The sequence below is a fragment of the Mauremys mutica genome, chromosome 6, assembly GCF_020497125.1.
Source record: "Mauremys mutica isolate MM-2020 ecotype Southern chromosome 6, ASM2049712v1, whole genome shotgun sequence".
NCBI lineage: Eukaryota > Metazoa > Chordata > Testudines > Geoemydidae > Mauremys > Mauremys mutica.
This window is the reverse complement of record NC_059077.1, coordinates 56,989,928-57,017,884: the sequence shown is the minus strand read 5'-3', so window position 1 is coordinate 57,017,884 and position 27,957 is coordinate 56,989,928. Positions and strand designations below refer to the sequence as shown.

Sequence of the window (27,957 nt, the reverse complement as noted above, 5' to 3'; positions counted from 1 at the left end):
AGAACTATCCACGATAACTCCAAGACCTTTTTCCTGACTCGTTGTAGCTAAATTAGCCCCCATCATGTTGTATGTATAGTTGGGGTTATTTTTTCCAATGTGCATTACTTTACATTTATCCACATTAAATTTCATTTGCCATTTTGTTGCCCAATCACTTAGTTTTGTGAGATCTTTTTGAAGTTCTTCACAATCTGCTTTGGTCTTAACTATCTTGAGTAGTTTAGTATCATCTGCAAACTTTGCCACCTCACTGTTTACCCCTTTCTCCAGATCATTTATGAATAAATTGAATAGGATTGGTCCTAGGACTGACCCTTGGGGAACACCACTAGTTACCCCTCTCCATTCTGAGAATTTACCATTAATTCCTACCCTTTGTTCCCTGTCCTTTAACCAGTTCTCAATCCATGAAAGGACCTTTCCTTTTATCCCATGACAGCTTAATTTACGTAAGAGCCTTTGGTGAGGGACCTTGTCAAAGGCTTTCTGGAAATCTAAGTACACTATGTCCACCGGATCCCCCTTGTCCACATGTTTGTTGACCCCTTCAAAGAACTCTAATAGATTAGTAAGACACGATTTCCCTTTACAGAAACCATGTTGACTATTGCTCAAGAGTTCATGTTTTTCTATGTGTCTGACAATTTTATTCTTTACTATTGTTTCAACTAATTTGCCCGGTACCGACGTTAGACTTACCGGTCTGTAATTGCCGGGATCACCCCTAGAGCCCTTTTTAAATATTGGCGTTACATTAGCTAACTTCCAGTCATTGGGTACTGAAGCCGATTTAAAGGACAGGTTACAAACCCTAGTTAATAGTTCTGCAACTTCACATTTGAGTTCTTTCAGAACTCTTGGGTGAATGCCATCTGGTCCCGGTGACTTGTTAATGTTGAGTTTATCAATTAATTCCAAAACCTCCTCTAGTGATACTTCAATCTGTGACAGTTCCTCAGATTTGTCACCTACAAAAGCCAGCTCAGGTTTGGGAATCTCCCTAACATCCTCAGCCATGAAAACTGAAGCAAAGAATCCATTTAGTTTCTCCGCAATGACTTTATCATCTTTAAGCGCTCCTTTTGTATTTTCATCGTCAAGGGGCCCCACTGGTTGTTTAGCAGGCTTCCTGCTTCTGATGTACTTAAAAAACATTGTTATTACCTTTGGAGTTTTTGGCTAGCCGTTCTTCAAACTCCTCTTTGGCTTTTCTTATTACACTCTTGCACTTAAGTTGGCAGTGTTTGTGCTCCTTTCTATTTGCCTCACTAGGATTGGACTTCCACTTTTTAAAGGAAGTCTTTTTATCTCTCACTGCTTCTTTTACATGGTTGTTAAGCCACGGTGGCTCTTTTTTAGTTCTTTTACTGTTTTTCTTAATTTGGGGTATACATTGAAGTTGGGCCTCTATTATGGTGTCTTTAAAAAGGGCCCACGCAACTTGCAGGGATTTCACTTTAGTCACTGTACCTTTTAACTTTTGTCTAACTAACCCCCTCATTTTTGTATAGTTCCCCCTTTTGAAATTAAAGGCCACAGTGTTGGGCAGTTGAGATGTTCTTCCCACCACAGGGATGTTGAATGCTATTGTATTATGGTCACTATTTCCAAGCGGTCCTGCTATAGTTACCTCTTGGACCAGTTCCTGCGCTCCACTCAGGATTAAATCTAGAGTTGCCTCTCCCCTTGTGGGTTCCCGTACCAGCTGCTCCATGAAGCAGTCATTTAAAGTATTGAGAAATTTTATCTCTGCATTTCGTCCTGAAGTGAAATGTTCCCAGTCAATATGGGGATAATTGAAATCCCCCACTATTATTGGGTTCTTAATTTTGATAGCCTCTCTAATTTCCCTTAGCATTTCATCATCACTATTACTGTCCTGGTCAGGTGGTCGATAATAGATCCCTACTATTATATTTTTACTAGAGCATGAAATTTCTATCCATAGAGACTCTATGGAACCTGTGGATTCACTTAAGATTTTTACTTCATTTGAATCTACACTTTCTTTAACATATAGTGCCACTCCTCCCCCTGCACGGCCTGTTCTGTCCTTCCGATATATTTTGTACCCCGGAATGATTGTGTCCCATTGATTGCTCTCAGTCCACCAGGTTTCTGTGATGCCTATTATATCTATATCCTCCTTTATCACAAGGCACTCTATTTCACCCATCTTATTATTTAGACTTCTGGCATTTGTGTACAAGCACTTTAAAAACTTGTCCCTGTTTATTAGCCTGCCTTTTTCTGATGTGCCAGATTCTTTTTTATGTGACTGTTTATCATCTGATCCGGCCCTTACATTATACTTCTCATTCCTCTGCTCCTGACTATAACCTGGAGATTCTCTATCATCAGACTCTCCCCTAAGAGAAGTCTGTGTCCGATCCACACGCTCCTCTGCAGCAGTCGGCTTTCCCCCATCTCCTAGTTTAAAAACTGCTCTACAACCTTTTTAATGTTTAGTGCCAGCAGTCTGGTTCCACTTTGGTTTAGGTGGAGCCCATCTCTCCTGTATAGGCTCCTCCCATCCCAGAAGTTTCCCCAGTTCCTAATGAACGTGAACCCCTCCTCTCTACACCATCGTCTCATCCACGCATTGAGACTCTGAAGCTCTGCCTGCCTACCTGGCCCTGCGCGTGGAACTGGGAGCATTTCTGAAAATGCCACCATAGAGGTCCTGGATTTCAGTCTCTTCCCTAGCAGCCTAAATTTGGCTTCCAGGACATCTCTCCTACCCTTCCCTATGTCATTGGTACCTACATGTACCACGACCACCGGCTCCTCCCCAGCACTACACATAAGTCTATCTAGATGCCTCGAGAGATCCGCAACCTTCGCACCAGGCAGGCAAGTCACCATACGGTTCTCCCGGTCATCACAGACCCAGCTATCTATATTTCTAATAATCGAATCTCCCATTACTAACACCTGCCTTTTCCTAGAAACTGGAGTTCCCTCCCCCGGAGAGGCAACCTCAGTGCAAGAGGCAACCCCAGCACCATCTGGAAGGAGGGTCCCAACTATGGGAAGGTTTCCCTCTGCTCCCATTGACTGCTCTACTTCCCTGGGCCCTTCTTCCTCCTCAACAGCACAGGAGCTGTCTAAGCGGAGGTGGGACAATTCTACAGTGTCCCAGAAAGCCTCATCAACATACCTCTCTGCCTCTCTCAGCTCCTCCAGTTCCGCCACCCTGGCCTCCAAAGTCCGTACATGGTCTCTGAGGGCCAGGAGCTCCTTGCACCGACTGCACACATACGCCACCCGCCCACAGGGCAGGTAATCATACATGCGACAGTCAGCGCAATAAACTGGATAGCCCCCACTCTGCTGCTGGGCTTCTGCCTGCATTGTCTCCTAGTTAGTGAAAGGGTGGTTTACGGAAAGTAGTTTTGGAATGTGGTTCGGTTTATAGGTTTTAGGGGGGGGCCACGGGGAAGGGGTTAGGGCTGGCGAGGGGCTCCCACTCCCTTCCCTATCCCCTTCTAAACTCCCTTGCGAAACTCCCTGTTAGCAGCCCCTGGTCGCTTGTGCGCGGCTTTATAAAGCCCTGGCCTGAGTGAATGCCCCGCCCACTGATTAAGGCTCAGCCAATTACCAGAGGCTTCGAGCTTTCAAACCTGCCTCCAACTGCCAGCCAGAGCACACGGTCCCTCAAACAACCAAACAAACAAACAGACTGACAAACACAAGCTCAGCACACAGCAAGTAACCCCCAAACACAAACAAACACACACTACAGACAGTCACTTACCCCACAGATGCTGTATTAGCTCCTCCTTCACCTGGAGAACTCCCTTGCAAAACTCCCTGTTAGCAGCCCCTGTTCGCAAAGCTCCCTGGTCACTCCAAATCAACCTTAACTCTATCCTGTAGTGACACTAAATAATAATCGTACAATTATGATTAAAGCATTTTAGTGTTTGTGGTCTGATTTACAAGGAACTAATTTTTAAAAAAAAAATTCTCCCTCCTTCCCCAGTGACACCTCTGCCTGGTAGAGTCAAAGTTTTGGGGTACATTTCCATGCCTGAACATCTTAACTCTGAATTTATTGAGTTTGTAATACTTGTTTTAGATATTTACAACATCTCTGTAATGTTTCTTACTCTTATGTTACTGATGTGAACTCTCAACCTTATTTCCAGTGTAATGTAGGTTTTTATTTAGAAATAAATACTTAAAATATAGATGGTTCTCGTACTATGCTCATCACCATATCTGTACCCAACTTCACTAACGTCTGTCATATGTTGTTTGTTCTCTCATCTGCTTCCCAGGGGAAGATGTGTGTGCAGTGGAGTATCTTCTTTTGGTAGAGTTTTTGTTTTGTTTTTAAATATACCTATTGCTATGTGTTTTATATTAAAGTTAGGTCAAAGAAATGTATCTTGCATTTGGAGCAGAAGGTGGTGAGGTTGGTGATAGTTCCTGAGGGAGTTCATTCCACAGTCTTGGACCAGCTCCTGATAAAGTTCTGTCCCCAGAACACATGAGCTTTACCTTTATTATAGAGAGTATTGTTTGCCAGAGGAGTGTAGTTGCCCATTGTCTTCATCCCAGATTTTTAGGCAGACTTTCAGATATCCTGGGCTCAAGTCATGGACTGCCTTGAAGATAAGGACTGAGACCTTGAACTCTATTTGAAATTCTATGGGAAGCCAGTGTACAGAGTGGAAGAGAGGTTTGATGTGCTCGCTGTAACCTGTGATGCAAAAGTTGCACTGCAGAGTCCTTCCTAACTGCTCAAGGCTTCATGCCCAGGTAAATTGCATTGCTGTAGTTTAGCCGAGACATGCTGAAGCCGTGGAAAATTTAGGCCAGGTCATCATCTGCCAGGAGCGGATGTTGTCTTGTAGCGAGCCAGTGATAGAAAGCATTAGATGCATATGCTGCTATGTGAAAGCTTAGTGTCAGCAAGTCATCCAAGAGTATTCCTAAGCTATGGAGTGAACTGACCAATTGTGGGTGTGAGCCTTCAACCAAAGGAGACCATAGCTGCAAATGCTTCAAAATGCTTTCCTCCACCCACCACCATCACTTTTGTCTTGCTCATGTTCAGCTTCAGCTAGCTGTTCTTCATATATGTGCAGATCTCATCCAGGAGCTGGAGCAGGTGTAGGCTGGGGCAAGGAGCAGAAACAGGAGCAAGGCTAGAGACAGTAGAGGCAGGGAGAGGACTAAATGGAGCTGGGGGCTAAATGCATTGAGCAGCCCCACTGGACTGCTGCTACTGAGTGTAAGTATCAGCCTGCTGACTCCTGCAACCTGATTCCTGCTAGACAATTTCTGTCGGGGCCAGCTGCACTTATTGGATTGCAAGAAAAGTGGTTCTGTTGCAGGTCAGATTCACAAGTTTTGGGTCAAGACTCCTTTAGTCTGGAACTTTTTGATGAGTGAACGTACTGAGCTCTGGAAATGCAAGTGTGCTGTTGGTTGGTGGGTGTAGGTGGAACAGATCCATACTGTTTGAGAAGCCTTCCTGAATGTGGTTGATCTTTTCAGTGAAGTAGGATGATGGTTCTTCTCAGCACTCGGTGCTCAGCTCTGATGCAGGCTATAGGCATGCAGGATTAATTAAGTGGATAACTGCCCTGTATAGGTCCTTCAGGTGGGATTTGGCAGCTTCAGAAGTGGCTGATAGTAAAATCTCTTGGTCTTTAATATGACCTCAGCATAGGCTTTGAGGAATTCATGTTAGATCCTGTCTGTATCAGCCTTTGTTTTCCACCAGTGGTGCTTGAATTTCCACCACATCCTCTTCTTCTGGCACAGGGTGTTCGAAAACCAAGGAGATCTATGTGGGTGGTGGGGGAAAATGGGCCTTTTGAGGGCCAGCATGTTGATGGTTGAGGCTAGTGTAAAATGACAGTGATTCATCAGGTCCCCTACTCCTCATCCTGTGCATGGAATGCTGTTGTCTTTTGGCAGGGCTTGGAATTTGTGGGAGTCTATCAGGGTTTGTGGTTGAATCAGGATTGTTGGTCTTTCTTGTTGCCTGGTAGTGGGAAGATTAAGTCCAGGGGATGACTGGCTGTGTGGATTGGACTAAGAGTCCTAGGGAGGTGAGTGAGGGAATGAGTTTTTGGGCTTTTCCACTGTTAGCCTTGTGAAGATGAGTGGGGAAACCTTCTAGGCTGGGGAGTTTCACCACCTTCACCTTTCTTGTTGAAAGGTTAATGGCACATAAGTGCCAATGTGTGAGTTCCTCTCAGTGTCCGAAAAGGTTGTGTTAAGGATTCATTGCTTATGGCATTTGAGTGAGGAAGATGACCAAGTGTTAATACATCGGCTCTCGTTTGCCTCAAAAGCAAAAGTTCATTTAAATATTATTCACCACTTTCTCTGCCAGTATAAATTGATGAAACTCAGTTGAATAGAATCATAGAATTGTAGACCTTGAAGGAACCTCGAGAGGCCTTCTAGTCCAGTCCCCTGAACACAAGGCAGTACTGTTATATAGATCATCCCTGGCGGGTGTTTGTCTGACCTGCTCTTAAAAATCTCCAATGATGGAGATTCCACAACCTCCCTAGGCAATTCATTCCAGTGCTTAACCACCCAGACAGTTAGGAAGATTTTCCTAACATCCAACCTAAACTGCTCTTGCTGCAGTTTAAGCCCATTACTTCTTGTCCTGTCCTCAGTGGTTAAGAAGAACAATTTTTCTCCCTCCTCCCTAAAACAAACTTGTATGTACTTGAAAACTGTTATCATGCCCCTCCATCTTCTCCAGACTAACAAACACAATTTTTTCCGTCTTCCTTCATGGGTCAGGTTTTTCTAGACCTTCAATTATTTTTGTTACTTATCTCTGGACTTTCTCCATTTTGTCCACATCTTTCCTGAAATGTGGCACCCGAACTGGACACAATACTCGAGTTGAGGCCTAATCAGCGCAGAATAGAGCAGAAGAATTACTTTTTTTGTCTTCCTTATAGCACTTGTGCTAATACATCCCAGAATAATGTTTTCTTTTTTTGCAACAATATTATACTTTTCACTCATATTTAGCTTGTGATTCACTATGACCCTCAGATCACTTTCTGGAGTACTCCTTCCTTGGCAGTCATTTCCCATTTTGTATGTGTGCAACTGATTGTTCTTTCCCAAGTGGAGTACTTTGCATTTGTCCTTATTGAATTCCTATTTACGTCAGACCATTTTTCCAGTTTGTCCAGATCATTTTGAATTTTAATCCTACCCTCCAAAGCACTTGCAACCCCTTCCAGCTTGGTATCATCCACAAACTTTATAAGTGTACTCTCTATGCCATTTATCTAAATCATTGATGCAGATATTGAACAGAACCGGACCCAGAACTGATCCTTGCAGGATCCCACTTGATATGCCATTCCAGCTTGACTGTGAACCACTGATAACTACTCTCTGGGAACAGTTTTCCGGCCAGTTATGCATCTTATAGTAGCTCCATCTAGATTGTATTTCCCTAGTTTGTTTATGAGAAGGAGACGCAAAAGCCATACTAAAGCCAAGATATATCACATCTACTGCTTTCTCCCTCTCCACAAGGCTTGACCTTGGCTCAATATGTTAAATAAGGTTACCCTTTATCTATATCATAGCAGATACAGATGTAACAGCTCTATGGACTATGCTGCTTTCCTGGATGGAAGGCAAATGTGATTTTGATTGAAACTTTTAACGCAAATGATGATCATGTGTTAGGGAGCATAGACACAACAGATTTGAGACACTTTGAGAGAGGCAAGCAGTATAGCTGCTCTTTTGGTCCATTATTGTTCAAAGCATTAATAGGAATTATTTAAATATTAGAAATGAAAATTGACTAGGTAAGAATCTTAAATCTTTGTCTTTTAATTTATATCTCAGCAAGTAATAAAACCACTTAATTCTGATCTTGCTTACAACAGTTTTATACTTGTGTAACTTTATGGATTCATCAGAGTTCATCCTGATTTACATCAGTGTGAGATCAGAGTTAGTCTCAGTGTCCCATGGTATGGCCCCTTTGAATTAAGGGCAGAAGATATGGGCCAGGTCTAAAATCCTCTCAGCCCCAAGAGGGAAGGTTTGTTCAGACCCCTGACCCTAAAGGGGAGCTCTTTGGGGGAAGCTGTATAAACTGAACTCTAGAAGAAGGGCAATATTTTATAAGACTCTGGAGGCGAGTGGTTTATTTCTGTTCCCCTCTAGAAGAAGCTGGGGGAAGTGTGCCTGAAGGGCCTTGTTCAGCCAGCAAGAGGAGCTACAAGGCAGGCACACCCTTCAACAGTCCCCAGGAGTGTAAATCCTTCTTGACCACTCATAAATTGGCACAATCTGCACCATTTCTGTTGCAGTCTCATTCTTTTCTGAAATGATTATTCTGCTTTGAGAAGTCCTGGAAGTCAGATTCTTTGCTCATTGCAAATATAGAAGACTCCTCAGGGATCCAAACCAAGAAGGATTTACTACCGTATTCCAAGGGAAGGCTTTGTTGGATATAATAGATTGCAGCTCCTCTCAGTCCCAGTGTTCTTAATCATTGTTTAGTGCAAAGCTGCATCTTCTTTTTAAAAGAACTGGAATATAATCACTGCATATATTGATCTCAGAACAAGTGAATTCTACTTTTACTCAGATAAATTCAAAAGTTTGTTGTGGTACAGTGAAACAACATATTCTATTCAGGAAAAAATAGATTCAGAGGGTTTTATAGATAATTTAAAAAAGATTAAGATTCCATGTAATACAGAGAATGAATACTTTGGTTAACTGTGTGGTAAAAAAACTATAAATCCCTAGATTTAGTTTGCTCTGAAATTTGCAAAATTCCTAATCCTGGCTTCGTATTCATTCATATTTCCACTGTGTTTTACAGCTGCAAATATATCATGTCCAGAAAGGATGTTCTTCTATGTTTACAATGCTACAAATCCACCCTGTAGTTTTACAAGAATTATCTTGTTTTCAGTAATTAAGACAAAGAAATTAATAGTGTCCAACCTCTTGTGCTGTACATCTCAGATTTATTAAATTGCTTCAGTTTGTTTAGTCCCGAGTCTATATCCACCCTATCGGGAGTGTCAGGAACAGCCACCCATTTACCCATCTTTATTTACCTGGGATTGTGATTAAGTAGGAATGTGATTAGTACCTAACTGAAGAACTTGGCTGAGTTGTTAATTCAATGTAACTTGTCGCAAAATACAAAATGTGTACAGTATTTTGGAGGATACATATGTGGGATGCGCGCAATTTGAAGAAATCGTCTTTACTAGATTTTTTTACCTTGATCAAGTGTTCAGACAGAAACAAAAAATCTTAAATAGCTACAGTCTTGGCATGAGGCAGGAAATTTGCCATAGAGTTAAATACTGTAAAAGCATCCCACATACGTATCCTTCAAAATACTGTACAGATTTTGTATTTTGCCACAAGTTACAGTGAATTAACAACTCAACCAAGTACTTCAGTTAGGTACTAATCACATTCCTACTTAATCCATTGCAAGGAAGGTGAAGAAACTCTCTGCCTCTGACAGTTCACCCTATGGGAGAAAAAAACAACAACCTTCCTGACCCCTAAACAGATGGTTGACTAGACACACAGCATCTGCCGGCCTGGATTCCCATTGTTTTGCTTGTAAACTTTTCACATTCACATGCAAACAAATGATGGATCCAAACTGTGACATTTGGATCTTGAGCCAGATTACATTTGTCTCCAAATTTCAGGTGTGTTTAGATCTTGAGTTTAGATCTATGTCTAATGCAAGCTGGGATAGAAATGAGAGTTTAGATATCTTATATATTTAGCATCTGATTTTTCTCCCATTGAGCCTATTTTGTAAGTCTAATTGACTTTAATGGGACCAAGATGAGATCCTTAGAAGGAAGATCACAGTATGCTTTTCCCCAAACCTAGTTTTAAAATTTTGTGTAGTGGTTCTTTTTAGTTCTTATCTTAAACCATGTCTTCCCCTTCCTTTTGCTTCATAATTTCTATGTGTTAATGCCCTTATTAAAATGCTTTTATTTACTTTTCAGGTCTGTGTTTTCACCAGGGCTTTATTTTTTTTTGTTTGAACAGATGTCCATAGACAGTTAATGCATGTTCAAATCCAGTAACCAAATTCCAGTTTGTAAATGGAAATGTGAGGTTTTTCAGGCCCACAAATTGCAAGCCCATTGAAAAACTGGGCCTTCATGCTTGTACGTAGACCATAAGGGCTTTGGGATCAGATCATGATTTCCCCACTTCCCCTGCCCCATCCCCACCTGAACTCTGTTTTCCAGGCTTTAATTATTGAAAGAACCTCTCTTTTTTTTCTTCTTGCCTTCCCTCCAAGAGGACCCCAACTGCCATATATACCATAATGCTCCAGTCATCCCTGACTTGCATTTACTTCTTTTCCTAGGAGGAAGTCAGATCCAAGGTCTGGGGGGCAAAGAGTGAAATTTTCAAGCGCGTTAAGGGAGTTAGATGCCTATATTCCATTGAAATTTAATGAGAATTGGGCATGAAACTATGTTTGGTTCCTGTGAAAATCCCCATGGGAGCATCTCTTTGACAGTTGCATAGAGGGAACATAGAAAATTTCAAATAGTCATTCAAATAAATGTACATTTATTCAAATGTATGCAGATTTATATAATCTGAAAACTCAACTCTTTGGGGGTTTATGCATCAACAAGCAATACAATACTCAGTGCCTTCATTTTCAACACATGCCATTTCTGTAGGTTTCTCTGCAATGTTTGATTTTCTTTTATCACTTTGTTCAGTGGTAGAGAAATGGCCTTTTGTGGAACCTTGTAGTATGTAATATTTTTCTCAGGTTCCACAATGCTATACTATAATTGATGTAGAGTTTTTGGCAATTATGTTAGTAGTCCGGATAAGTTGCAATTATGATGCCCAAGAAAGAGTTTTAGGGTTTAACTTCATAAGTGCTCATGGAATATTTTCTTCTCACTTGGATTCTATAGACAGATATTTCTATTTGGAGGAACATAAGCAGTCTCCTCCTAGTGGTAACAAGTGCTAAATATTATGGGTCATATTGTTTGCTTGAGTGGGCTTAGGGAGCTTCACACCTTTAGATAATCCTCTCAGGGGGAACATTTAGCCTCAGTAATATATAAATTATGCCTTTTTTGCAGTCATTTTGCCTTTAAATAGCTAATAAACAATAGAAGAATGTTGTAAGATGTAAAATTTTGCTTTTATGGTTACTATGATATTAGACTCTTATCGCCCACATTTAACTTTGTAGTATCCTGTATCTGTATACAGCAATGCTTTCTATAGAAGTATCCATATAACCATAAAAACAAAGCTAATGTTGTTTATAATCTAATGTCAAATAAAAATTTTACAGGAGACCTTTTTTTTGAAATTGTCACATTTTAAAAATTGCTTGGATGTTCTACATTTTGTTGTGTAATTGTTTATCAGAGAGATCCTGTCACAGGAAAAATATGATTTCAGTTTTTTATACTTAGTTGATTTCAAGACTGTTCACTGTTGTAGGGAGGATTGTGACATCAGAAGTGGTTTGCCTGATCATTATCCTGTTGACCAGTTCATTTTATGTATTGGAATCCTATTGGATAAAAGGCTATAAAAGCTGGTTGTGGTTTTTCATATTTTTTTATATTTAAAAATTCCATGTCATTGCTATTGTACATTCTAGGAGGTATGAAATAACGCCTTGTGACTATAGGCATGAAATACAGTATGGCTCACTTTTTACCAGCTAGCAGTGAGATTTTTATTATACCTACTAAAGACAAGTATAAATACAGTGAGTGTGTACAAGAGACAGAATGATTTCTGCAAAGGTAACTATACGTTATACGTTATAAGGAGTTCCACACAGATCAAGAGTTTCTAAGTTACATCATGGTAACCACAAGATCAAAACTATATTGGTTTATTTTTGTCATTGGAACATTCAGATATGCATATAGCTTTACTGACAATTTTCCTGTGATTATGTTTTAGAGAGTTGACACATCTCATCAGAGTTTTATCCAGAAAATATTTTTAAAAGAAAATCATATGCAAAATATTTTTTTATTTTAAGTGATATATAAAAAGCCTGTATATTTTTGTAAGATTTTATTCAATTATAGAATTGATATAATGATGTTTTACCTATTTTTTAGTCTTTGTTTTCAAGAATTACAAGCATCTCATTGCTGGGTGTGGGTTTTCAACATTGGAGGTGACTCATTTATTCATAACTCAATTTGCTTTCATTCATTTTCATACTGTAATTATATAACCTATACAATGTTATGTTGTCTATCAATCTGGGTATATGTACAGTACATCCAATTCTCTTTTTATTTGAATGAGCGATATTCATTCATTCAGTTCACATTTTTCTGTAGATAGCATCAAAATGTGAGGCTCATAATGAGTTGGCATCCCATTCTCCCCATCTCCTTCAGATCAGTCCTAAGGCTGCTTTTAATTCTATACCCTTAAAATGGCTTGAAGAATGCACTTAGAGTTTAAGGCACTCAACCACATCAAGATAGCTCAGTGCTTAATGAAGCTTTCAGAGCAGAGAGGCACTAGGGCCTTAAGAGCTGAGCTGCCTAAAGATTGCTTAAGTAAGGCCTGATTTTTTTAATAAAATTTCAAGTGAATTTAACAGGAGCTGTGGATGCTCAGTACCTCTGAAAACCAACTCCTTAATTGCTTACAACACAAAACTTTCTTTGGTGTTTCAAAACCGAAGAGTTTCAGTAAGTATCCAGCATTCTAAAATTCTAAATAATTTTAGGACATTCCAAACAACAACAACAAAAGTAGAAATTGTTCTGACATCTATGCAGGAATATTCCGTATTTAAATAATCACACAGTAACTGTAGAGAAAACTGGCTTGGTATTTTTAAATTTATATTGTTTGGGTTTTTTTTCCCCCTTCTTCACTGAGGATATTAAAGGAAGCCAAGTTTGAAGTTTCTAGCTTTAGTTATTTTTTTAGCTATCTTAAGTCTTCTCACACAGACATACTCTCCCAGCAGCAACTACATTTGTGAAAGGCACTTGTGGCGGTATGGAACACTGAAACCCATGGATGAGGAGGACGAGATGGGGCCAAGAAAGCCAGGAGGAGCCATTCTTGTGGGCTTAACAGAGAGGGCTATGGGAAGGCAGGAACTACTCCTGAGGCATTAGAGAAGAGATGAGTAGACAAGGGGAGCCTGGAACTGCTCCTGTGTCCTGGTGGGGGAGTTTGGCTCGTCCTTTTGAGGACAGGAAGAGCAGTTGCTGTGGGTGGTGTAGGGTGTGTGAGAAGATCCACAGCAAAAGTCCATAAAAGGAAGATTATTAAGCAGTCAGCACCATATGAAAATTAGGCACTAAGATCCTGCACCATGGCCAGAGGTGGTGCTTTTATATGACAGTTTAGCACAGTAGTGCTCTGAGGAAGATGAAATTGGCAGGCAAAGCTTGCTGTGGGCACGTGGTGGAGTGCACTAGGTCACCCACATTCACTTGCAAGGCTGGGGCCTGGGTAAGTGGCTCTGGATGTCTCAACCCAGGCAAGTAGAATCATAGAATCATAGAATCTCAGGGTTGGAAGGGACCTCAGGAGGTCATCTAGTCCAACCCCCTGCTCAAAGCAGGACCAAACCCAACTAAATCATCCCAGCCAGGGCTTTGTCAAGCCTGACCTTAAAAACCTCTAAGGAAGGAGATTCCACTACCTCCCTAGGTAACCCATTCTAGTTCTTCACCACCCTACTAGTGAAAAAGTTTTTCCTAATATCCAACCTAAACCTCCCCCTCTGCAACTTGAGACCATTACTCCTTGTTCTGTCATCTTCTACTACTGAGAACAGTCTTTGGAACCCCCTTTCAGGTAGTTGAAAGCAGCTATCAAATCCCCCCTCATTCTTTTCTTCTGCAGACTAAACAATCCCAGTTCCCTCAGCCTCTCCTCATAAGTCATGTGCTCCAGCCCCCTAATCATTTTTGTTGCCCTCCGCTGGACTCTCTCCAATTTATCCACATCCTTCTTGTAGTGTGGGGCCCAAAACTGGACACAGTACTCCAAATGAGGCCTCACCAGTGCTGAGTAGAGGGGAATGATCACATCCCTTGTAAACAAGTAAACAAATGGAAGATTCGTTTTAGGGAATTACAGTATGTGTGGATAAAGGTGAAGAAGCTTCTGCAAAACGATGCAGATTTTCAGCCCATGTATCAAAACACTAGCAGTTTCCATTTCAAGGCATCAAAATAATAATAAATAATTTTGAATAATGACAATTAATATATATTGGGATCATTTTATTAAATAAAATCTTACATAATATCATTGTAATCTAGTTAGCTCTTGTCAACTCTTGTTAAATTTCTGTTGACTGCTTCTTTTTTGTGAATAGACATAAAAGATTTATGGTGGCTGGGACATAATTATTTTGGCCAGCAAAATCTACTCTTTGGATGGGATATGTCTTACATGCAGTAAGAATTTAATAACTTGTAATAGCCCTGAGAATCAGTGAAAGTGAGAAATTTAAAAAATGATTTTCAGTTACGTAAAAAGTGAAGTAAATTCCCCTTTTCACAAATTATAGTGTATTTTATTAATTAACACTCACAAAATTAAGTGTATTTTAATGTGCTATGTTAACTGCTTCTGATGACACTTAGTCTTGAATATCTAGAGTCTTGCCTCTTTTCAGTTATTCAGCTGCTGGCTAATAGAGTCCTCACAATGAAAAATAAGTACCTGTAGAATAGTAGTTTTTGGGTAGCAAACTTCATTGAAGAATCCTGAAATCTTATTACAGTGCCATTTTCTTAAAAAAAAAAAAATCAATGCCACAGTTCATTGTACATTGAATACACTTTTTCATTAATGAAAAAACAAACTGTGTTGCTTGTATTCTCCTTCATGTAATATTAAAAGTTACATTTTTCATATTTCATTTCAATTTAAATACTTTTTGTAAGGAGTATATACACTCGATTTAGTTATTTATTTACATTGTGTTATGTAGTATTTGACTAAACTATTAACTCTGATACATTGTTAAACAGTTGCCAACAGTAGAGAGCCCATATAATGTTCTTTGTTTAAAAATACCCAGATCTGTTGTTGAGTGAGACAATTTATTCAGACAATCTTATAAATATCGTATTTAAAAAAGAACAAACCAAAGTAAAGACAAAAAATGTCTTTATCCATATGTAACCAGATAAGAAATAGATTTATATTCAGTCAAATCTTTTTAGTCAATGAAACAGCACTTTCATGCATACTGCACTCAAGTGATAATTAATATAGTCTAATTCAGGACATGATGCCTGAATTGATGTACTGTCATCAATACCCCGTGTTAAAATCAAACCTTGACAGGGATTTAACACCGTGGAACAGGTCATCATATGATAATATTCTTTTTGCCTCTCAGTATTTGTCTTCAACCAAGCAAAGTATTACAAGATGGGGTAAAAAAAAAAAAAGGAAATAATTACAAATGAAGAGTGACTTGGGCTGTGAATAGAACATATGTTAGGCTAGGCAGAGGCATCAGTGAATTATATCATTTCATGATGAAGCAGCACTGGGGCTGAACAGACCTATTTTAAACCTTGATGTATTTTATCTCTACTGTATTTGGACTGTCATCTTTGGAGAAAGACTTGGCGTAATTGAGAGTCAACTCCAATCTGCATGACTTGAGTATGAAGTGTAGGCCAGATGAACAGTGTTATGGGAAAAAGGGAAGCATCTAATAAGATAAAAATGAGTAATAACCTTTATACCTTACACTTTTAAAGGGTTTTGTAAAATATAATTTTCAAAGTTATAAATTTCAAGGTTCCATTAATAACATAAACTTAATTTTACTTAGTTATTTTTTTTAATCTACAGAGCTATTTTTATGCATTTTTGCATAAATATGCATCCACATATTGATATGGAATTCTAAATTTATTACAATAAAACAGAATTTTCTTTAAAAAGTATGGAGTTGATTAATCTTATGATGAGTGCTTTGATACCATTTTTTCATGTATATTTATTCATTTAATTGTAGAGTTTATCTTCATAGGTTGGAATTATAATAATTGTGCAGACACTTGAAAGTTTAATTTGCTTCCTTTGGAGTGTTTGTAAATTAATTTCTTCTGATTAATGTTCCTGGATTTTTTTTCTATAGAAACTACATACAGTGAAACAAAATTTAGAGGTTTTATTTGTTTATTTTGTTTCAATTATTGGATTTTAAGAGCCTAACCCTGCAAATATTCTCATGTATAATTGTTTGCAGGATCAGGCCATAATTTTTCATATTTTATTTTAAGTTGGTATAAAGGTATACTTTTAGGAAGTTAAATTTCATTCATTCCATGTTGAAGTTTTGGTTATAGAATAATGTATTTGGCACATAAATATTGTAGGATAGTTAAATTTCACCTCGTAAAATTTATTAATTAAAGCCTTTGGTAGCTCTGATAAAGTTCCACCAAGTGCTTTGCTAGGTGCATTAGAACTTCGGGATGCCACATGGCATCTTCAAGGCACTGAGGGATGCATGCTGCAGACCTTTTGATGTGGACACAGCGGCAAAATGAGGATTGACACATGCATGGAATTATGCTGCTGGCTGCAACTTTTATTAAACTTTAACACAGGGGAGGGAAGCTACCTGCCTATCATCCATACTTTCCTGTACCAGGCATGTAATTGGTTCTAGTGCAGGAATTACAGGGCTGGAATGGAGCTGAAAGAGGCTCCACATGGCCCCCACACTGGGTGGTGGGGAATGCTGGCCAATCAGCACCGCTCTCCCCCAGCTGGCCAATGGGTACCAGAGACTCCAAGGAGGTGAAACTACATGTTGTCCCTTGGTGAGGGTCTCCCTCCTTACTGCTGGTACTGTCCCACTTTCACCATTAGCCCCATCAAGTTCCCGCACCTGTTGATGCAGGTGAGTGATATTTTGAATGTTTCCCAAATTCTGGGAAGCCACAGTGGAAAAATGTGTAGCTGCAATGGTTCTCTGACATGGTGATAAGAGAATGTGAGAAAATTGGGGGCATATTGATCCAAGGATATAGTCTTCAAGTAATCCTCTATTTCTGTAGAGATTAGAGATGTTTATTTGGAGAATTTCCAAAGAGACTGTCTCCTGGGTGAACTGAATTTTTCTGAGAGGCTATTTGTAAGACTTCTTATAGAAATAAGTTTAAATAAGGTCAAGTGGTCATTTTCATACTATAAACTACGTTAGAATTGTGCATACAAAATGTTTCTTTCTGTTTTATTGTGTGTGCATAGGAGTTTAACTCTCATTTTATAATGCTTTGTGTTTCTTGTACAGATGTAGCCCACAGTGTTTACGTTAGACTTAAGAACAGATTTGATTAACATTTTCCCTCTTTCATTAAGGAACAGTTATTCAGTTGAGAGGGGAGAAATTGAATGTGACTGCCTATGAAACATATTACTGTAACATGATAGGCTCTTATTCTGCAACCAGATTCACATGGACAGCCGTGTAGTCTGGTAGATCTCCACTGAACTCTAATGAGCACAATGACCTTCCTGGGCAGATCCAACTTCAGAATCAGGGCCACAGAGAGATCAGAAAGGCAACTCTTAACTCTTAGAACAGATACAGGTTATTTGCATAATTCATATTACATTTTCCTCTGTATGGAAAACATCAAAAATGTTTGTGTTTTAGTTGGATTTGGGGTCTGCAGATGTTAGATCTGTGCCAGTAGCAGCTTTAAATTTGAAAAATAAATGATAGCTTTAATAAAATGAAGGAAATACATGTATTAAAATATGATACCTATCAAGCTACTACTTTCCAAAGTGACCAGATAACCATATTGTCCTCTCCTCATCTGTCCCTTACCTTTACATTGTGTTGTAGTATTCTCCTTATTATCTTACGTTTTGAGTTCTGGACAAAGAATCCATCTTTGTGGTTTTGGTACAGCTATATTTTGGTACAGCTAATAGTGATATTATGATAATTATTCACATTATTTTCTTCAAAACAAAATTGTACATAGACCCTCTTATTACTTTTTCATAGCTCATTTTTCATAGCTCATAAGTATCCAAGAAGTAAAGACAATGTATGGCTTAAAAGGCTCACACTGTCCATATCTTAGAATAGAGCTACCTTTATTATCCAACAAAGAGTATGGTGCATTTTGGCTTTATCTTGTTAAAATGATTCTCCTCCTGTAATACATTAAAGGCATGACATTCTTTTCACAAATCCATTCTTCTAAGCAAAGTGAGAATATGCTTGGGGAAGAGGTATAGTATGGAATACCTGATACCAGTGGTGAGCTCCAGGACAACCGGATCTAAAAAGATTTTAAATTTAACAAAGGCTCAGGCAGCTGTCCACCCGGCCCCAGCTCACCTCCCCCTCTCCCCTGAATGCTCCGCCCTCCTTCTCCTCCCCTTCCCCTGCTTCCCACGAATCACATGTTCGCGGGAAGCCTGAAACAAGCAGCAGACAGGTAAGCTGGGCGGGGGGGAGGGGGACGGCGCACGTGACCCAGTCCTGCTCCACCTGAGCAGCTCCCCCTGGCCTCGGCCGAGCGCCCCAGCCTGGTCCCAGCCAAGCACCCCGGCTCGGGCTGGTCCCGGCTGAGCGGCTCCGATCCGGCCCAGCTCGGGACCCGCGGCTCCGGCCCCGGTGCCCGCCGAGCGGCTCCGGCCCGGGGAGTCAGGCCGAGTGGCTCCGGCCCCGGTGCCCACCAAGCGGCTCCGGCCCGGCCCGGGGATTCGGGCCCCGCAGCTCCGGCCCCGGTGCCGGCCGAGCAGCTCCGGCCCGGCCCGGGGATTCGGGCCCCGCGGCTCCGGTCCTGGTGCCGGCCGAGCAGCTCCGGCCCGGCCCGGCCTGGCCTGGGGAGTCGGGCCCCGCGGCGCTGGTCCCGGTGCCGGCCGAGTGGCTCCGGCCCGGCGAGTCGGGCCCCGCAGCGCCGGTCGCGGTCCCGGCAGAGCGGACCCGCTCCCGGCCTCAGGCAGTGTGGTAAGGGGGCAGGGAACAGGGAGGGGTGTTCGGTGGGTTGTGGGGGGGTGGATAGCGGTCAGAGGGCAGGGAACAGGGGGATTGAATGGGGGCAAGGGTCCCGGGGGGCATTCAGGAAGGAGCAGGGGTTGGATGAGGTGGCGGGGGCAGTCAGGGACAGAGAGAAGGGGTGGTTGGATGGGGCAGGGATCCCGGGGGGCCATCAAGAATGAGAGGAGGGGTTGGATGGGGTGGCAAGGGGCCCGGGGGGGCGGTGTCAAGGAACATGGGGAGTTGGATGGGGCACAACCCCCTCGTGAGGTGAGGAGGAGGGAACCTGTTGTTAATATTTTGGCAGCTCATCACTGCCTGATACCCAATACTGTAAATGTTATGGATGCATCTATCCCCTTGGACTCAATGAGAGTTTTGTGTGCAGGATCTGCCCTCAACAGGCATGCAGGAATGAATTCAGGATCAGGTACTAAATATGCATTTTATCTTTGGTGGGCAAATAAAAATTATATTTCTGCCTAGGGATAGCAATTAGCCTCTGTGGCTGCAGAACTGAAGAGCTTTGAAAAGCTTCCGTGTGCCGCTAGTCAAGGAAGATGAATTCTCATGGGCTGTTTAAGGAGTCAGAGGTATATAAAAACAACAACAAAAGTACCATCGTTGCTCTAAAATGTGACATAAACAAAGTGCTCCTGGGGTGGCATGGTATGGATTTCATAGCACTCATTTAGAAATAACCCAAGTAATCCACTCGTGGCTTTGCACTTGTGAATAATGTTGCAGTTCCAGACTTATATTAATAATAGGGTTACCAGATAGCAACTGTGAAAAAATGGGATGGAGGTGGGGGATAATAGGCGCCTATATAAGAAAAAGTCCCCCAAAAATGGGACTGTCCCTTTAAAATTGGGACATCTGGTCACCCTAGCTAATAAAATCTTTATGTATAAATATTATCAATATTTATTTCATTGCAACCATACATCCTTGACAAAATGTTCATTCTTTTTAAATGTCTGCTTAACAGGACTACGCCTAGATTTTGTAGAGTCCTGTGTGAAGTAAGGCATGCTACTCCCTGTTCAGCTCCCTTCACGCCTTTAACGGAGCCTGTTGTCCTGTGTCTCATGAATTCTGAGTGTATATATGTTTGGAGCCCTTTGATGAACAGCCCCCTAGGTGATCCTATGCCTATCGTAGGCCTCTTCATATCAAAGGCCACCATTTCTGCCCTACAAATTTTTCCATTGCATTTTCTAAGTTATGGTTGAGCCCTTTTTTTTGTGAAAATTGGTTTGTAGAATAATTGTTGGTTTATGCTGAGTTGCTATGAACTGAAGATAAATGTTTAAAACAGTAATACTACATTAGTTTTCACTTCTGTTTTTCTTGGCTTTTCATGGATCTATGTGTATGAAGCAGTACTGGGATCCAAAAAGTTGGTGATTCATGCAGTCGGAATGAGAAATACACGTGGCTTGATCTATTGTGAGCATTATGAATCATTCTGTGTATGGTATGTTCTAACCAATTCCAATTTTGGTTCAAACAGATATATTTAGTATTGAAAACCTGTTGGGAAAAAATGCAGACTTAGTTTGTACTTTGAAGCTGAAAATTGTTCTTTGTCTCTATCTGCACATCAGTCTGTGATGCTCTTCATGAATTTCACACTGAAGAGTGGCACTAGCTTGACAGTCAGTGGCAGCAGATTAGTAGTGGTGCTATTGCCTGTCACATCTCAGTGATTTAGAACATAATGCAGAAATTCTAAACCCTAAAGCCCTTACCTATATCACAAAATGTGGCCAAAATATTTGGAAAAAAGAGAAAATTCAATCAGAGTTAAATCTGTGTGTTGGGTTTGTTGAGGGTAGGTAGATCGTCTATAACTGCTCTCTCTCTCTTATTTCTCTTGTTCTTAAAACATACAAAATATAAATGACTTGTAACCCTGAGTTGTGTACCTAGCTAGTCCATTAAACCACATGTTCTTTTCACTGGTTTATCCTGTCTCCCTCCATCTCTCCAATTGCTAATTGCACCCTTTTATTGAATTTAGTTTTAAATTAGATTGCAAATATTTCAAGGGTGGGATTGTCTAGTTGTATGATTGTATAATGCCTAGCAATAAGCCATCTTATTATACCAATAATAAATTATAATAATATTGAAATAAAACATGTTAAGGGATATGAGCGTATATATATATATATATAATATATATCTTTTTAGATCCTTCATCTAAATAAGAGTGACTACTCACTTTTCGCCAGTTCCCAAACATTAATTTTAGAAATTCCAAGGAATATGGCTGGTAATTGGTAAAATATATAACCAAGATATTTATGTAAGTCCTTCTATAGTGAGATTATTTCTTATATGGTAGTGCTTCATTATGGCTCACATATGCTTTGAGATATTTTATAAAAACCTTGCTTTCAATATATTTCTCACAATATCTCAAAAAATTTTAGTGGGGAAGTTGTAAAGAGAAATTTAGGTTTTTTGTTTTATTTTAAAGCTTTAGTTAGTAACATTATGCTCTGTATGTATCACAGTTCTTTAGCAGTTTTTTTAAGGATTGCAGTATTTTTCAAATCATAAGAGAGTTCTAGTAGCTAGAAGCAAAGGAGTCCACTCTATGAATAAAAATAATCATGTGGTAGAGCTAGAAATAATGTTAAGCCATAGCCCCAAAAGAAACAAGTTTGTTACTAAGTTCATTAATAAAACAATGCTGTGTTTAAAATTACCTTAGACATGTCTTTATTGCTGAAAAAGTACCAGCAGAATATAAGGAATAACTATTAAGGAAAGACACCAACTGAGAGTGAATAAACCCCTGGAAGCCTAATGTTCATTCTCAAATGCTGGCATCAGACAAATGAAAAACAGAGTCCTGATTCAGGAAAGCACTTTAAGCATGTGCTTAATTTTAACTTTGACTTTGAAAATGGGGCTTAAGGATATGCTGTTTAAATAGGGATACTTTCCTGAATCAAGACACAAAAGGGTAAATCAGTACAGTCATAGTACCCAGAATCTTGTCCTCGGTAATCTCCTTAGATATATTAAACTTTAAACCCTGAAAGTTACAGTGTTGTAGATTGCTAATGGAAGGTGGTCAATAGAACTTGGAATGTAATAGCCAAAACCTCACTGCAGTTGCACCACGTGGATCTCAGTAAAACAAAGATTTGTGTTTGAGCTCAGCTCCAAGCATTATTCATGCTCAGATAAGGATCCACCAATGTTCTGACATACCAAAAGCATATTTGTGGTCTTTGTTTCTGAGATCCTCAAAAAATGTGGTTTGATGCAAAAGGAGAATAATTTATGTTTTTTTTTAAATAGAGCATTTTATATGCTCTTGTTGAAAAAGTATATTTTAGTTTATTTTATTGTTTTAAATCCATTCCTAAAACAGCATAACTATTACACATTAACGTTCACAGAAGTAGAAGGGAGCAGTATGGATTCATGAGTTCTTTCCTTCATAACTCCCAACCCCGACTCATCCTCTAGACCATAAACCTTTCTATATGTACAGCACCTATAAAATTTGTATTTTCAGTATAGGTGTCAAACCATCACCCACCATATATGATTCACAGACAAAACCACAAGCCATTTGTAGTTCAACTCTAACTCACTGTTAGCCAGACACACCAACATCTTGCCTCTTAAACCCAATACAGTATAAAATGAGTGACTGAATCCCCCTTCCTCACATCTTAACTTCCCTGTATGGTAAAGAGACCAAAACATATCACATCTTATTCTCTATATACAATCCAGAAACAAAACTATTCCACATGCACGGTTCCACTATTAGACAGAAAACCCAATTTATCCCTGTCATCCTCTGTATGCAGAATGAAAATCCTACTATTCCCTCTCTATTTAGCTTCTCGGTGTGAGTCAGAGACCTCCCTCTTCCAGAAATGGACCACAGGCCCACTTTCATCCAATGTTATGCATGTAGGCTACAAATATGAGAGTCATCAAATTAGGGCAGTACTTTACTTATTTAATCTAGAGAAGAAAAGGGAGCCAGTGTGTCTTTAAAATATCATTTTAATTTGTGTAACCCTTCTGCCCGTCTGAGTTGGCAGCAACAAGGGCCGGGTTCAGTATCTAGGGGTTACGTTTCAATAACACAATGCAAAACCAGCTCGAGCCCTCACCCAGTGACCTGGGACAATTACATACCACCCCCCGGGCGCCTCTAAGAGGCAATACTTCCCCTCTCGCAAGCATGGAGTCTGACTGTAGCAAAATCCTTTTAATAAAGGAGGGAAACAATGTGGCATGATGTTGGGGAAACACCACAAACAGGATTCATAACACAAACCATGATCAAAAGGCCCACCCCCAAGTAAGTTTGGCAGTATCCTTTTCACCTCAGGGTCTTAAGTCCAGCAACCCCCAAAAAATCACCCAAAGTCCCAAAAGTCCAACACCCCAAAAGTCTCTGTCGCTGGTCAGTGCAGCCCTAGAGTTCAAAAGTTTAGAGTTTTACCTCCCAGCTTGGGTCACGGGGGCGCAGTGGTGTTAAAGGGCACCTTACATGGTCCGAGGCCGACTGCTCTGCCTCTTCATGGGGTTCTGCTGCAGCCTTCACCGCGAGCCACTCCACCAGTTGTCCTGCAAGCTGCTCCAGTCGTCCCACAAACTGCTCTGCTCCACCAGCTGCTCAGCAACATATCTTCAGACCCCCCACAGCACTCAGTGATTTCAGCTCTTAGTAATTTTAGCTCTCTAGTGATTTCAGCTTGTAGTGGGGGAGCCTCAGTGCTGGTGCACTATTGGCCCAAAGTGAATTCAGCTCAGCAGCCTGTAACTAGACTCCTAATGGAATTAAAATTATCTCTGATATTCTACAGTAGAGAGAGGAGGAGATGCAATTGGTATTTGAGGCTCGCTAAAGGAGCCCATACTATCAGGCACAAATGCCTGTCCCCAGCCACTTTCAATTCACTGGGTTTTGGAACCCATGTCCCTTGTCTAGCAAGTACTACTTAGTTGATGGCAAGTGCACTGGCCTTGATTCACATAATCGGGGTAACAACACTTTAATCTTCCTGCTCCAATAACAGAGAAACTGGGGAACCCACAGCAGCCAAAGTGACCATTTGAGCTGCTGTGGGCTCATACTAGGTGCGGTGGGTGTGCCTATGCAAACAAGAACTGCCCCTGAAGTTCTTTTCCACAACTCGCCACAATTCACCACCAGATGTCAGGGTAGAGCTCATCCTGACTCTGCTTACATTCGTAGTCAGGGATTTCAAAAATTTCTGAAGCGTTATATAAGTTTACCCTTCTTAGATGGATTGTAAGTGGGTAAATGGGTTACTATTTCCTTAAGTTTAGTTCAAAGCTACTTTTTGGTTTGGTTTTAAGATACTCCCTATGGTTTCCTTTTTTTCTTCACTAGAATGATGTGTTTACTTACCTCCTAGAACAAGGGTTCCTCAACTGTGGTATGCATACCCCCAGGGGTATGTGAGATGTTTCTGGGGGATACATGGGAGAAATTGTGTAATGGTGGATTTTATTTATTAATTACTTTATTTATTGTATTTTCATAATAGGCTACCAGATGAAGCTTTAAAACTCTGGGAATTTGTTATGTAAAATATGGTAGTTAATTTACTTAAAGATGTACCAATGAAAACACAGATACACATAGGGTTGCCGACTTTCTAATTGCACAAAACCGAACACCCTTGCCCCACCCCTTCCCTGAGGCCTTGCCCCTGGCCTATCCCTTCTCTGAGGCCCTCCCCCCACTCCTCCAGCCCCCCTCCATCCATCGCGTGCTCTCCTCCACCCTCACACACTTTCAGTGGGTTGGGGTGTGGGAGGAGGTGAGGGCTCCAGATGGGGGTGCAGAGTCTGGGGTGGGGCCAGAAATTAGGGGTTCAGGTTGTAGGGGGCTCTGGGCTGGGGAAGGGAATTGGGGTGCAGGAGGGAGTGACGACTCCTGGGGATGTGGGATCTGGGGTGGGACTGGGACTGAGGGGTTTGGGGTGCAGGAGGGGTCTCTGGGCTCTGGGAGGGAGTTTGGATGTGGGAAGGGGCTCAGAGCTGGGGCAGGTGGTTGGGGTGTGGGAAGGGGTGCAGGATGTGGGCTCTGGGAGGGGGCTCAGAGCTGGGGCAGGGGTTTGGGGTACGGAAAGGGGTTCTGACCTGGGGAAGGGGGTTGAGATGTGAGTGGGGGTTCTGACCTGGGGCAGGGGATTTGGGGTGCAGCTTTGGCTGGGTGGCACTTACTTGAGGTGGCTCCCAGTCGGCAGTGCAGCAGGGCTAAGGCAGGTTCCCTGCCTGCCCTGGCTCCATGCAGCTCCCAGAAGTGGACGGCATAGCCTCGTGGCCCCTAGGCAGAGGCACAGCCAGGTGGCTCTGTGTGGTGCTCACTGGCCGCACCCACAAGCGCCGCTCTCGCAGCTCCCAGTGGCCACGGTTTCCAGCCAATGAGAGTTGCGGAGCCAGCACTTAGGGTGGGGGCAGTGCTCAGAGCTTCCCTGGCTGCCCCTGCACCTAGGAGCAGCAGGGACATGGTGGCCACTTCTGGGAGCTGCGCGGAGCCAGGGAAGGCAAGGAGCGTTGTCTTAGCCCTGCTGCGCCACCAAATGGACTTTAACAGCCCAGTCAGTGGTGCTGACTAGAGCCTTTAGGGTCCCTTTTCGACCGGGCCTTTCAGTCGAACAATAGATGCCTGGCAACTCTAGATACACAGAGATGCTGCTGTATAGAGCCCTCACTTCCAATCACTGTACAGCATGGGTTCAGTTGCCTAGCAACTCTCCAGTCTAACTGAGCTCAGAACTTAAGGGATTGTTTTCAGTTGCATACATCACACTATCTCGGTACGTAACAGTGAGATGCGGCCAGATGGCTAAAGACAGGAAGTGTTAAGAGGAACACATAAAGTATCAGTGACGAGAAGGGTAGAGGTATGCAGGCAACTTGATGTCTTGGTAGATCTGGAAGGGGGTTTTGCAGTAAGAAAAGTTTGGGAACCTCTGTCTTGGAAATCATGTCCACAAAATTTTAAGTGTAAAGTCAACTTCTTACTCTGCTATACACAGGTCACTGATAGCTAGTTACTGTATGTCCCCTTTTGATTGTCATCTTAGAGAATGAGTTAGAATAAAACAAGCAAACATCACAACAAAAAAAGCAGTACAACAATGGGTCCATATTCAACTCCTCTTTGAAGACAGCAACATTGTCACAAATGAGCAAGCATTAATTAATGACAACAAAATAGGCCAAGTAAAAATGTTGTTATGCAAATTAAATCTTCCCTTATCAGCTTTAACTTATAAGATTGGAATATACAGTGCGTGTTAGATAACTTATTCAGACACTGACCCGGTTAGGGCCGTATATTGGCACAAAGATGAACAGTTTCACCAGTGCATTAGAAAGGTACATGCTTTCCTTCAAGAGATGCTTTCTTACATCCTTTTTTCCCCTCGCAGAGTCATATTTATCGTAGTGATCATAAAGAAAATCCTTCTTTTCATTTATGTTTGAGTTCTCCTGTACTACTTTTCTTTATCCTAAGGTAGTAATGGACTACAAGAACTTGCTCCTCACTTGTTTTTTCTTTAACAGGCAGATTCCAGTACCGTAGAGCAGCTGGTAGTATTTAGTGACCGTCTGCACCACTACTCTCATTTTTTAGCATTAAAATTAATTTTCCTCATCTTGGCATGTAAAGAACCCGTGTGTGCTGCTTACCTCATTACCTGAAATTTTACGGTGTCACCAACAGCAGGGGATATGGTGCAACAGCTTTTTGGACATCACAAGGAGAAGCATTGGAAGTACTAGCATGAATAGATTTTGCTAAGGCAGCTCTTGCACCTTTTAATATGAAATCAACTAGTTCCTGTTTTCTACATGCTGATGGCTGCTCCTATGGTGTTCAATATCATGCAGAGTGTTCAGTAAATGTTCTGGCTTGCTGTTTCTTACAATAGCAAAGGAGAGAGAAGCCCTCAGGACATATCTGAAATCCACATCAGGTGTACACCATTACTTAGCAACCTTGCTGGCAGTCTCAGCAGGGAGTTTAGGGACTGAACGGACCTGGAGACTTAAATGATCTCTTACCCATAGGCATAGTCCCATAAAACTAATATTAAGGCACATTGCTGGGACAGTGTGGGGAAGTTTACACTGCTGCTGCCTATATTGTGCCTGTTGTGTGGATAAATAGAAACTTTCAGAATTTAGGACTGTCAGTATAGAACCTTTCCAGGGAAGACATTCAAAAAGTATACATTTTGGCCAATCCTTTCAAGGCGTACAGAAATAAATCTCAGATTTGTTTTATTGAAGTACGCACTCAACCACAGTGAGAAATCATTTGAAAATAAGGATACTGAGGCCAGATCCTGGACTGCATCCGAGTTCTTGGAGCATCTCAACAGGGAGTGGGAGGGCAAAGCTATCTTTTAAGAAACCTTTCATCTGCTTGATTTTAAGTCTGGCTGGCTGCTGGTCCAGTCCTGAGTATGAGATAGAACAGACTCGGGGATTCTATTCTATTCTATATATGTTTTATAACATACTCATTACTGTAGTTGCTGAGCACTTTTCAATAGAGCTTTAAGCAATGTGACTACACAACTGTCCCATGTTGTTTGTTCTCTCATCCTCTCCTCAGAGGGAGAAGTGTGTGCAGTGGAGTATCTTGTTTTGGTAGGGGTTTGTTTTATTTTTTATAAATATACTTGTTTCTATGTGTTTATATTAGAGAAGGCAATGTCAAAAATTGTGTCTTGCACTTTGAGCATAAAGTGGTGAGGTTTGTGATGATCCTTAGTTTCTGGGAAAGTTCATTCCTCAGTCTCACACCGTCTGCACAGAAAGTTCTGTCTTCATCACTGTTGAGCTTTACTCTTATTAAAACAACAAGGAGTCCAGTG

The 27,957-nt window shown here is 41.2% G+C and overlaps 1 protein-coding gene across 11 annotated transcripts in view; it reads left to right on the top strand.

The window, feature by feature from the left end:
- The window catches only part of KIAA0825 (KIAA0825 ortholog), a 429,759-nt gene that overhangs the window by 283,715 nt on the left and 118,087 nt on the right, over positions 1-27,957 (top strand). The window lies entirely within an intron of this gene.